This window comes from Brachyhypopomus gauderio, chromosome 16 (genome assembly GCF_052324685.1).
Source record: "Brachyhypopomus gauderio isolate BG-103 chromosome 16, BGAUD_0.2, whole genome shotgun sequence".
In the NCBI taxonomy this organism is placed as follows: domain Eukaryota; kingdom Metazoa; phylum Chordata; class Actinopteri; order Gymnotiformes; family Hypopomidae; genus Brachyhypopomus; species Brachyhypopomus gauderio.
In genome coordinates, this window is record NC_135226.1 from 23,193,800 (window position 1) to 23,205,915 (window position 12,116).

Below are 12,116 nucleotides of genomic sequence, written 5' to 3' on the forward strand. Positions count from 1 at the left end.
CTCTATATCAGGGGTACTCAACTGGCGGACCGCGGTCTGGATCCGGACCCGAACGCAGTCCTGTCCGGACCCAATCTTATTCCTGATTAACTGGATACGGACCAAAACAAAACCGTAGCATTTATTTCAGGGCTATTGAAAAAACACTCCGTCACGAGTGTTACGTTCGCCACCCCCGCTCAACAACTTACGTTCGCCACCCCCCCGCTCAACAACTTACGTTCGCCGCCCCCCCGCTCAACAACTTACGTTCGCCACCCCCCGCTCAACAACAAGCCTGCCTGGTTGACGCTTCGCGAGCGGCGCGAGGGTCCGCGCGGCAAAAATGACGTAATCGCTGTGGCTCCGCGTGTGCGCGAGTGCCTCGCGCGCTGTCGGTTCGAGAGGTCGTGCACCTCTCGAATTTTGTAACTTCGCGCCGCGCTTCAGCGCAATGAACAAAGTCACGTTTTCAGGGTTCATACACCTTTATAAGGTGGAATTAAAGCACTTGTACGTCACTTTCAAGGTCCATTTCAATATTTCCCAGCATGTTAAACATAATTACGTTAAATATTTATACATATACTCGAAATAATTCGCTTTTTATCACATTATTTAATGGTTGTTTATTTAAAAAACGCCCAATCTTCACGTCTTCACGTTCTCTCATGTTTCGTCCTGGAATTACAAGAGGCTCGTATTTGTTAACCTAATACAAGAGAACTATTCAGTCAGACAGCTATTTGTTGTGAAACCAAGTAGTTACAATTTCAAGCATTTTAAAGTACTTTAACTTAAATTCCAGCACTTTTCAAACCTGAAACATATAGCAACATTAAAATTGGTCAGGTAAATGTTCATTCCCCTGTTTTGAGGGGTGTTTCTACCACATATCGTTTCGGACAAAACGCCTATCGTTTCGGAGAACACTGCAGTGACGCTCGCGAAAGTATAAACGCCTCCACCGTTCGCACCCCCCCCCCCCCCCCCCCCCGCTCAACAACTTATGTTCGCCACCCCCGCCGCACACCGGACCTCAGGTCACAGGTATCTGCCAAAATTGGACCGCGGACAAATTTAGTTGAGTACGCCTGCTCTATATTATCCAGACGGCCACTGATAGATTTAAGTTCAGTCAAAATGGCCATGTGCGGTAGTGTATTAGCCTGATTGCTAGCTTCGTCCTCGTCAGTGGATTCCGGAATTTGTTTTTTCTTGTCCCTGAGTTTGTGGGACCGTGTAGACAAAAAATGGGAAAATCCTTGTCGCCGGTAGGGTCCTCCATAATTGTATCAAGTGTAATAGTGAATTTGGAAAATTAAACAGAGGTAAAAATCTTATTAAGAGAAGTGTAGGGACGGAGTCAGAGTCTATGCAGCCGTCGCCATTCAAGGTCACGTGGTTCCCCGCCCTACATGTATTTTTAATGTGTGACTCAAAAGATAACGTAGAGTCAAACGTGACTCCGAGATTTCTTACCTCAGCAGAGGTGGAAACAACCAAACCCGGAATACTAACAGTAGTGTCACCAAGTCTCCTAACTAGCAGGAGAAGCAATTATGATGGGCTCAGACTTTCTATTGTTCAAACTCAGGAAGTTCTCCATCATCCATGCCTTAACATCCATTAAGCAGCTCAATAAGGCAAGAGGAGGCAAGCTATGGGCAGGTTTGGTGTAGATAATTTTTTTTAATTTTTATCATATATAATAATTTTTATCACATTTTATCACTTTTTTTTATATCAGCTGAAAGAAGACATCTTAAAGTGTCAAGAAATGACATGGGCCAAACTCCGGCTATCTATTTTATTTACATTATGACACATTCTCTACTTCATTATATGACTCTTTCGTCAACCCTGTTACGGACAAAGTGGTTAATGTTCCATATATTTAGGAGTACTTATGCATAACAATTTACACATGAGTGGGTAGTGAATCTGTCCCTTTTTACTGTATTGTCTTCAGATCATTAATATGTTCTTAAACATTAAATTTTTGCTATCATATGACCATCTACAGCTAGATTGTGCAAGTAGACCACATATTATTATGGATATATTAGTGTTTTTATGACAATGGTATTGGATAAAAGCCATTTTCCAAACTGTTATCTAATGTTAATCGCAATGGTTATACTTGGGTTATAATTGTTTTTGTAATTCTTTATATTTTTATGAAATTCATAGTGGTAACAGGACTGACATGCAAGTAACAGGGTGGACAAAAGTAACAGGGATGATGGGACACATTCTGCTGAACACTTCACATGTTTATTTCTTTAAATAAAATACTGAAATTATTGTTATTTTATCATATTTTAATAGTAACAGAATAGTAACAGAATCACTGACTTTTAAAATGTAGAAAAAACATAAATTCTCTCTTCGCAGACCACTTTCTTCCTGCAGTAGCTTGCCTGATAAATAAGAATAAACAAACATTAGTAATGGCTTGATAATGCTACATGGTCTCACACTCCTCTGGAATGCATCTGTACTTGGCATGGATCCATTCTTAAATGTATTTTTCCAGAGTTGCACTGCTCCTAATACTCAGTCTATTATGTAGTACACTTTCTTCCTGTTGATTATTGTCTACCTTATGTTTAACCTGAGTATACTTTTCAGTGACTTATATTATCATTCTAACCTTGAAGGACCAGTTTCTTCCTGATTTGGTGTAAATAAGCTGCTGACTGCAACTGCCTTTTTTTCTGCTCTACTCTTTGCCTGGGCTAGTCTCCATTTTCTCTGCTGATATCTCTACTGTCCTTCACTGCACTCACATATGGACTTTTTCTTCCCCTGTTCTTTGTCTCTTCTCCATTTCTTCTTCTCCCATTCAAGGTACTTTGCCCCTCGCTCTGGATCTCCATCTCGGCGAGCGCGATAACACCTTTGTTTTTCTGCTGCACTTAAAGGCATACTAATAGCATCTGTAAAATGTGTAAAAGTAAATATATTTCTAACATTATCATTATAATAAGTCAGCAGCCTTAGTAGTCTCTTCATACAGAACATATTAGAAGCATACTATGAAATGAAGCTATTGTAAACACTCACAATGAAAAATTTGGGTATCAGTTCAATGAGGAACACAACATGCATTGTAAACATTTTTAAAAAGTTAACTAAAATAAACTTTTAAAAACTGTGTGTGACGAAAATCTAGTTAATGTCACCCCCAGGCCTGATAGTTTTCAGGCGCCACGCCGGCGTACCGACATGTCCACGAGAAAAAAAAATGAGGGGGGGGGGGGGGGATCTGTCAAATCATAATGATAAACCACATGCGCGCGCATGCTATCTGTTTTGAGGCCAAAATATGATCCTTATGATCCTTACGAGGTTCCCAAGTTACGATTTTTTGTGGTTACTACACATCTCCCATTTACTGTATAAAGCCTCGTTTGGACCCAAGTGGTTCTGCGTCGTAAACGGAACTTGGAGTTTGGTGTGCGCGGCGTCAGGATTAGTTAAACGCAGTTATGGATAAAGGTATTTGCCAAAAGGCTAGGTTTAGGATTGGATAACTGTGTATAGTATGTTATTTACGTACAGTATGTACGTATGTTCCGATTTACACCGAAATTCGTTTTACGACGGATCATTATCGTAACCCGGGGACCGCCTGTATTTCAGACATCGGAAGAGCTTCAGAGGTAAATACAAGATAAATTCAGTATTTTATCTTTATTATGATTAAGTTAAAATTTTATCAGAAATATAAGTGTGTTTTTTTTTTGAGCCGGTACAGGTGGTCAGACGATCTGGTTCATCCTGGCCGCCTTACGGCGTAAGGTGTAATACATGAACAAAAGCACAAAATGTATGTCCTAATAAACAAACACAAAATATTTATTACATTTATTAAATTTCATATATAAACATGGGCTTTTCACAGAATGTTTTGTAAGTAAACTCTACAATATATTTTTATCAATGCACTGACATAATTTTATATGCATTACACATTACTTACAACACTGTTCTTCGAGTTGTGCCTTGGTATGTTTGATGGAACAGTGAACAGCATTTAATATTGGCACATTTTAAATTTGGTTAATTGCCTTTCCAGGTTTTGGGCTGAATTTTAAATCCCTGCCATACTCTGACTATATTTGCATGCATAAAGGTCTTGCAGCAGAATGAATAACAGATTCCTACAAATTTTTGTGTAATATTTGTGTAAACTGCTGTGTGACACATGTGCATGTGTTTTTCTATTATTTAATGTGTGATGATGGTTTAATTCAACCTACTGTTATTTGTCTGTTTATGCGGCAAGCAAACTAAACCATGGTCCACCACATTTGTTTTACAAAATTTTGTTCCATTGGTCTGTACTGTGGTTTGCAGCACCTTTCACACCTTTTTTTTGGTATGGACTAAACTGAAGAGACTTACTAGGTCTATGATGGTAGAGACTCCTATCTGCAAAATATTATCAAAAATACCCTCACAATGGTGGAATAGACCTATTTCTTATAGTGTCTTAATGTGTTTTTCCCACCTGTTATTGAGTTGTATGTCCGTAGGCACATACTTCACCAAGTAAGTTGTAAGCATGTCCAACAAAATTCTAATGTTATTAATTGTGTTATGTATTTGAATAGGATGCGACCAGAGCTGAGAGAGCATCTGACTTGTCACAACAAATGATGAACATCTTTATTGTCAAGAAAGATGGAGCATCAGAGGATGGTGACTATGAAGACATTGGCATTGTCCTTGAAGGTCGACTTGTGCATGACTGAATATCAAATGATGGGGACCATGATGTGTTAGTCATTAATCCTAAAAGGATAAGACATTTAGATCACTATGATTTCTGACACAGCAAACCTCACTGTGAATATGGCAGTAAAACGCAAACTTGTGTATATATACGTTTATTATATTACATATTTGAATAATACAGGGTGATGCTGCACTATTACTAGTCTATTATACCAAAGTTGGTTGAGTACAAAATACTGTGTTAAAGTGTTAATTACAAAACAAATTTAGGTATGGTAAATTAAAAATGGCTTTTTCAACATATACTAAGTAATGTTCAACTGATCTGGGCTGCTCTTCCATATATGGGAAAGGACCCCAGTCATCCCAAGGGAGAAAGACTGTCAGAGAATGTCGTCATGAGACTCATGGAGCCATATCTGGACAAGGGCAGAACCATCACCACTGACAACTACTTCACATCCCTGTCTCTGGCCAACAGACTGCTAGCATGCAACACAGCTCTGCTTGGGACAATCAACAAGATCAGACGAGAAATTCCTCCTCCAGCAAAAAACACCAAGGGACGTGAGGAATTCTCCACACACGTGTACACATCAGGAAGTGCCATACACATGGCAGTCTGTATTCTCAGCATGATGCACAAACAAGTGACAATCTCCAACGGCCGCAAAAGGAAACCAAACACGATCACAGACTACAACACCATGAAGGTGTGTGTATATGTTGATAAATAATGTCACATTATTGAATTTTTATGTCATATATGTCAGACAAAATGTTTTTATAATGTAATTGTCAGGGCAGGCCCCAGCGCTGCCCTGTCCATGACCACTAGAGGGCAGGTCCCTCCACTACTCATGCTATGACTACCAGTGGGCGTTCACAGTCTACATCACGCAATCAGCAAAAATGATCTGCAGCCGGATTTCATCCTTCTTAAGGAAGTCGACTGCAACTCATCTTCGCTGAGTTGTTTGGTCTTTTCAAGCGGTCAGCCGGTATTGTGGTTTTTCATTGCGTTACTCTCGTCCTTCTCTACAGTGTTTTCTCTTCGCTATCCCCCGTCATTTTTCGAGTTTGCTCTCCTGCGTCCTTTGGACCATTCTCAAGTTTTCCCCCCGCTATATTCTTCCTATCCAGTTTTTTGTTTCAGTTAGAAAGGGTTTCGTTTTTTGCCACGTTTGGCTTTATGGTCAGTCCTTCCCTGGCAGTTTCTGTTTCCCTTCCCTTTCTGTTTCTCGTATTCACATTAATCTCATTCCGCGTTTTTGTTATTACCTCCTCTCTGTTTCAGTTTATTTCCTTATTCGCGTTAATCTCTGTCCGTGTTCCTCAGTTGAGGGTCGTTTATTTATTTTTTCCTTTCTGGTTATTCGCTTCGTCATATCCATTCCGCGTTTTGCTGGTAGATCTTATTTTCTTATTTGTGTACTTACCTCTAGTTAGCGCAGCAACGTCCTAATTCCACTCTAGTAAGTGGCCAATGGACGCTCCCAATTGGGGGCTGCGCGCCGAAGCCCCCAGATTTTTGCCGGGTCGGTGGATGGGTCAGGCCACGAGGGGGGGACCCCCAAAGATCAGGGGAAGTGTCCCCCCGCCTCCAGCGCCCCCATGAGGCGGGCAATAAATCATTGAAAAACGGGCGTTTTTCGCGCGATACGCAGTTTGGCCACAGTGAGAAGCACATCCAAATAAATTGGAAGCGGGATAGGTAAGTGAAAAACATCCCACTTCCAATTTATTTTCATTATGTGATTCCGATTATTATGGGATGCCTGATCAAATAGATTGCAAATGGGATGTTTTGTGATTACCGATCCCACTTCCAATCTATTTCCTCTATTATAGGATGCCTATTCAAATAGATTGCAATTGGGATGTTTTGTGATTACCGATCCCACTTCCAATCTATTTCCACTATTATGGGATGCCTATTCAGAGATTGCAAGTGGGACGTTTGGACACACCCCACCCACATCCCATTTCCAGTTTATTTCATGTGTTTGCTTGGTATTGAAATAGATTGCAATTGGGATGTTGGCCACTACCCACCCCAGGTGGGCGTGTACAAAGTTCAGAATTAGAGTTAAGGGCACAGGAAGAGAACCGAATGTCGTAGGGGCCCGAAACTTGATAGGGGGGTAGTGGGGGGCCCCTGGAACAACATATTGAAGCCCCGCCCCCCAAAAGTGGGCGTGGCCGGAAGTAGGTGTTCCCATTGGCCGATCGGCTTGAGACTCGATAGGGGAGTAATGTGGGGCCCCTAAAACAACATATTTAAGCCCCGCCCCCAAAAGTGGGCGTGGCCGGAAGTAGGTGTTCCCATGGGCCAATCGGCTCGAAACTTTGCAGGGGAGTTCTATTATGGACCAGAAACAACATACTAAAAGCTTGTGTCCGTAAGTGGTCGGGAAGTCGAAAAACGAACCAGAAAGTGGAACAGGAAGTGACTTTTCCGAGGTCGAGGTTTTTCTTATCACTAAAACACTTCAAAAACCATTTATTCATGTTCCCCATGTCTGGTTTATGCAAGCTGAGTGTTCAAAGTTGTCAGACTGTGGTGTCCAAAACCCTGCTATTTTGATGACTTGAATAAATTGGAAGTGGGATCTCCAGATCTCAGCTTTGGAACATGATAGCACGATTCTTTTGCCACTCCTCTCTAAGTTTGAGTCCCCCTGACTCCCTGTGTGAGTTTGGTGAAGTTTGCAGAAAGTCAAAATTTTGGCTCAAAAAAACTCACACGGTTAGGGTTTAATTGAATGGGATCCCACTTCCAATCTATTTTCATATGTCAGATAGATTGGAATTGGGATGCTTCGTGATTACCATCCCTCTTCAAATACAGACACACACACACATACACACACACTCACTAACACACACACACTCACTAACACACACACACTCACTAACACACACACACTCATGCACACACACACACACTCATACACACATGTCTGAGTCCCACTGACTCACTGTGTGAATGTGGTGAAGTTTGCAGAAACTCACAATTTTGGCTGGAAAAAACTGCATCCCAATTCCAATCTATTTGACTGATGGAAATAGATTGGAAGTGGGAACCCATTCAAATAGATTGCAAGTGGTATGTTGTGTACTTACCAATCCCACTTCCAATCTATTTGAATGGGATCCCACTTCCAATCTATTTTCATGTGTCAAATAGATTGGAAGTGGGATGATTTGTGATTACCGTCCCTCTTCTAATACACACACACACACACACTCACTCACACTCTCACTCACACTCACTCACACTCACTCACACTCACTCACACTCACTCACACTCTCACACTCATACACACTCACACACACACAAACACACACACTCATACACACACACATATACACACTCATACACACTCACACACACACACTCATACACACACAAACACATGTCTGAGTCCCCCTGACTCACTGTGTGAATGTGTTGAAGTTTGCAGAAAGTCATAATTTGGCTAAAAAAACAGCATCCCAATTCCAATTTATTTGACAGGTGGAAATAAATTGAAATTAGGATGCCATTCAAATAAATTGGAATTGGGATGTTGTGTACTTACCAATCCCACTTCCAATTTATTTGAATGATGTCCCACTTCCAATCTATTTTCACATGTCAAATAGATTGGAATTGGGATGATTCATGATTACCATTCCTCTTCCAATACACAGACACACACACACACACACACACACACTCACTCACACACACACATACACACTCACACAGACTCATCATCAAATCAAGTTTATTTATAAAGCACCTTAAAATCAATGTCATTGGCCAAGGTGCTGTACACAAGTAGGAGCATAAAATACATATAAAAGACAACCACAGTTACAACAAAAACAACCTCTCAACACACACAACATCTCAGCCTGGGTTAAAAGCCAAAGAGAAAAAATGTGTTTTAAGGGCACATTTAAAAGCAGAGAGTGAGTCAGCCTGCCTGATATGCAAAGGGAGATTGTTCCAAAGTTTTGGGGCAGTGACTGAAAAGGCCCGGTCACCTCTCATCTTCCTCTTAGTCTTTGGGATGACTAAAAGTGACTGATCAGCTGACCTGAGTGAGCGTGAAGGGGCGTATGAGTGGAGGAGGTCAGATAGATACGATGGGGCAAGGCCATGAAGACCCTTAAAAACCAATACAAGAATTTTAAAATCAATTCTAAAACGAACTGGGAGCCAGTGAAGTGAGGCTAAAATCGGTGTAATGTGCTCACATTTTTTGACACCAACTAAAAGTCGAGCAGCAGCATTTTGTATCATCTGTAGTCAGGTAAGTAGTGTCTGGTTCAGCCCAACATAAAGTGCATTGCAATAATCCAAACGAGTTGTGATAAAAGCATGGATTAAAATCTCAAACTGGTGCCGTGAAAGAAATTGCTTCACCTTTGTCAGTTGTCTCAATTGAAAAAGCTGGACTTGACTACTGACTTAATCTGAGCATCAAATTTTAGATTACTGTCCAGTTTTACACCCAGATTTGTTGCTGTCTGTGTCCGATATTGATTCAAAGGACCAAGATCAACATTAATTTTGGCAGTGACACTAGGTCCAAAAAGCATGACCTCAGTCTTCTCGTCATTCAGGTGCAAAAAATTTGTGGACAGCCATGCCTTGATGTCTCCAATGCACTTTAAAAGATGGTCTGCAGAATATGCATTTTGCTGCTTTAATGGCACAAAAATTTGACAGTCATCAGCATAAAAGTGGAAAGCGATGTCATGTCTCCTAAAAATCGATCCCATTGGCAGTAGATACAGAGAGAACAGAAGAGGGCCAAGTATAGAGCCTTGAGGTACCCCACATGTAAGGGGTGATGTACAGGATTCAGAAGCTCCAATATGGACACAAAAACTTCTCTCTGATAAATAGGATCTGAACCAATCTAAAACAACACCCTTAATGCCCACCCAATTTTCCAAATGAGACAGGAGGATCTGATGGTCCACTGTATCGAAGGCCGCTGTTAGATCCAACAGGACCAAAGCAACACAGTGACCAGAGTCAGTGGATAAAAGAATGTCATTAAAAACCCGCAGCAGTGCTGACTCAGTACTGTGACAGGATTTAAAACCGGACTGGAACACTTCCAGGGTGTCATAATTATGTAAAAATGCACTCAGCTGGCAGTAGACAACTTTCTCTAAAATTTTTGAAAGAAATGGAAGTTTGGAAATTGGTCTAAAATTGGACAGTTTAGAGGAGTCTAGATCAGGTTTTTTCAGAAGTGGGGTTACCACTGCATGCTTAAAACTGACAGGCACTATACCATTTGCTAAGCTTCCATTAATAATATTAAGTAAATAAGGTGCCAAGGTGGGAAGGACCTCTTTAAAAAGTCGGGGTGGAATGAGGTCATTTGGAGACCCAGCAGGCTGCATATGACCAATGATATCTCTCAGTGATGGCAAAGTGACAGGCTCAAACTGGTCAAAAACAGCTGGGCATGTCACAGAGATCAGAGGGTCATAAACGGGAGAACTAATGAGGGCCCTAATGCTAGAAACCTTATTAATAAAAAAGCTCAAGAAATTCTCACACAATTCAGTGGAGCTCTCCAGGCAACCCGATTGAGGTGCATTTAGGGCAGAATTTACAGTTTTAAAAAGAACGCGAGGATTGTTACAGTTAGAAGAAATAATATCAGAAAAGTACTTGGATCTAGCAACTTTTACAGATTTCTGATAAAAATGCCAACTGTCACGTAACAACTGGAAGGACACCTGTAACTTGTCCTTCTTCCACTTACGCTCAGCTCTCCTGCAATCGCGCCTGGCAGCGCGTGTATGCTCGTTTATCCAAGGCTCAGATCGAGATCTGGAGGATCTAGTTTTCAGCGGAGCCTGACTCACTGTGTGAATGTGTTGAAGTTTGCACAAAGTCATAATTTGGCTGAAAAAACAGCATCCCAATTCCAATCTATTTGACAGGTGGAAATAAATTGGAATTGGGATCGGTAAGTACACAACGTCCCACTTCCAATCTATTTGAATGGGGTCCCACTTCCAATCTATTTTCATGTGTCAAATAGATTGGAATTGGGATGAGTCATGATTACCATCCCTTTTCCAATACACTCACTCATACACACATACACACTCACTAACACACACACATACTCATACACACTCACTCTCACACACACTCATATACACACTCACTCACACACACAGACTCATACACACTCACTCACTCACACACACACACTCATACACACACACACACACACACACACACACACATGTCTGAGTCCCACTGACTCACTGTGTGAATGTGGTGAAGTTTGCACAAAGTCATAATTTGGCTGAAAAAACAGCATCCCAATTCCAATCTATTTGACAGGTGGAAATAAATTGGAATTGGGATGCCATTCAAATAGATTGGAATTGGGATGTTGTGTAATTACCAGTCCCACTTCCAATCTATTTGAATGGGATCCCACTTCCAATCTATTTTCATGTGTCAAATAGATTGGAACTGGGATGCCATTCAAATACATTGACTTAAGTTTTTTTTATATATCTCACTGAAACACTTCAAAAACCATTTATTCATGTATAAGGACAGAATAAACAGCTTTTGTTCAAAGCATGATCATGAGGGTGAAAGAAATGAAAAACACAAGTTCTTTGGTCACAAATTTTATTTTAAAATGTACACTAATTTAATAATTTTGACATCTACAGGGTTCGTACGGTCATGAAAAACCTGGAAAAGTTATGGAATTTGAAAATAGCAATTTCCAGGCCTGGATAAGTTTTGGAAAAAATAAAAATACTCAAATGTTTTGGAAAAGTCATGGAAATTTGCTTGACACAATAAATGTTTGTCGTTCTGATAACCGGAAGAAATATATATATATAGCCTTTTTTTCATTGTACGGACCGCTAACGTAACTTCACACGTTAGTTCGCTGCGTTAGCGACGGACTCCAAACGGAGCTGTAGATTGTACTTTGACATGTAAATCAGCGTAATGCTGGTAAATGCCGATTCAACAATGGCTGCTTCAGTTGGACAAATACAAGCTGTGGTTTGAGAAAGACAAGGACACGTGCAAAATGTGCGGTTAACCAATCGGTTAACGATGGGGTTAGAGACTGAAAAGTCTGTCGTAAAGCAGTTTTCGTCGTTAAGCGTGACCCTAGATTTAGATACGCTTTAATCATAAATACAGTATAGAAAAAAAACTGCGTGCGTACAACGCGAGAAAGAGCGATCGCGTTGTCGAGATGGGCTACGGTGGAGGCTGCGCTGCTTCAGCTTATCATACACTATACACCACTCCACTACACTCCACTGTGCTGCCACTGCACCTTCGCGCACCGCGCAAAATTACGAAAAGTCGGTCGTAACTCCA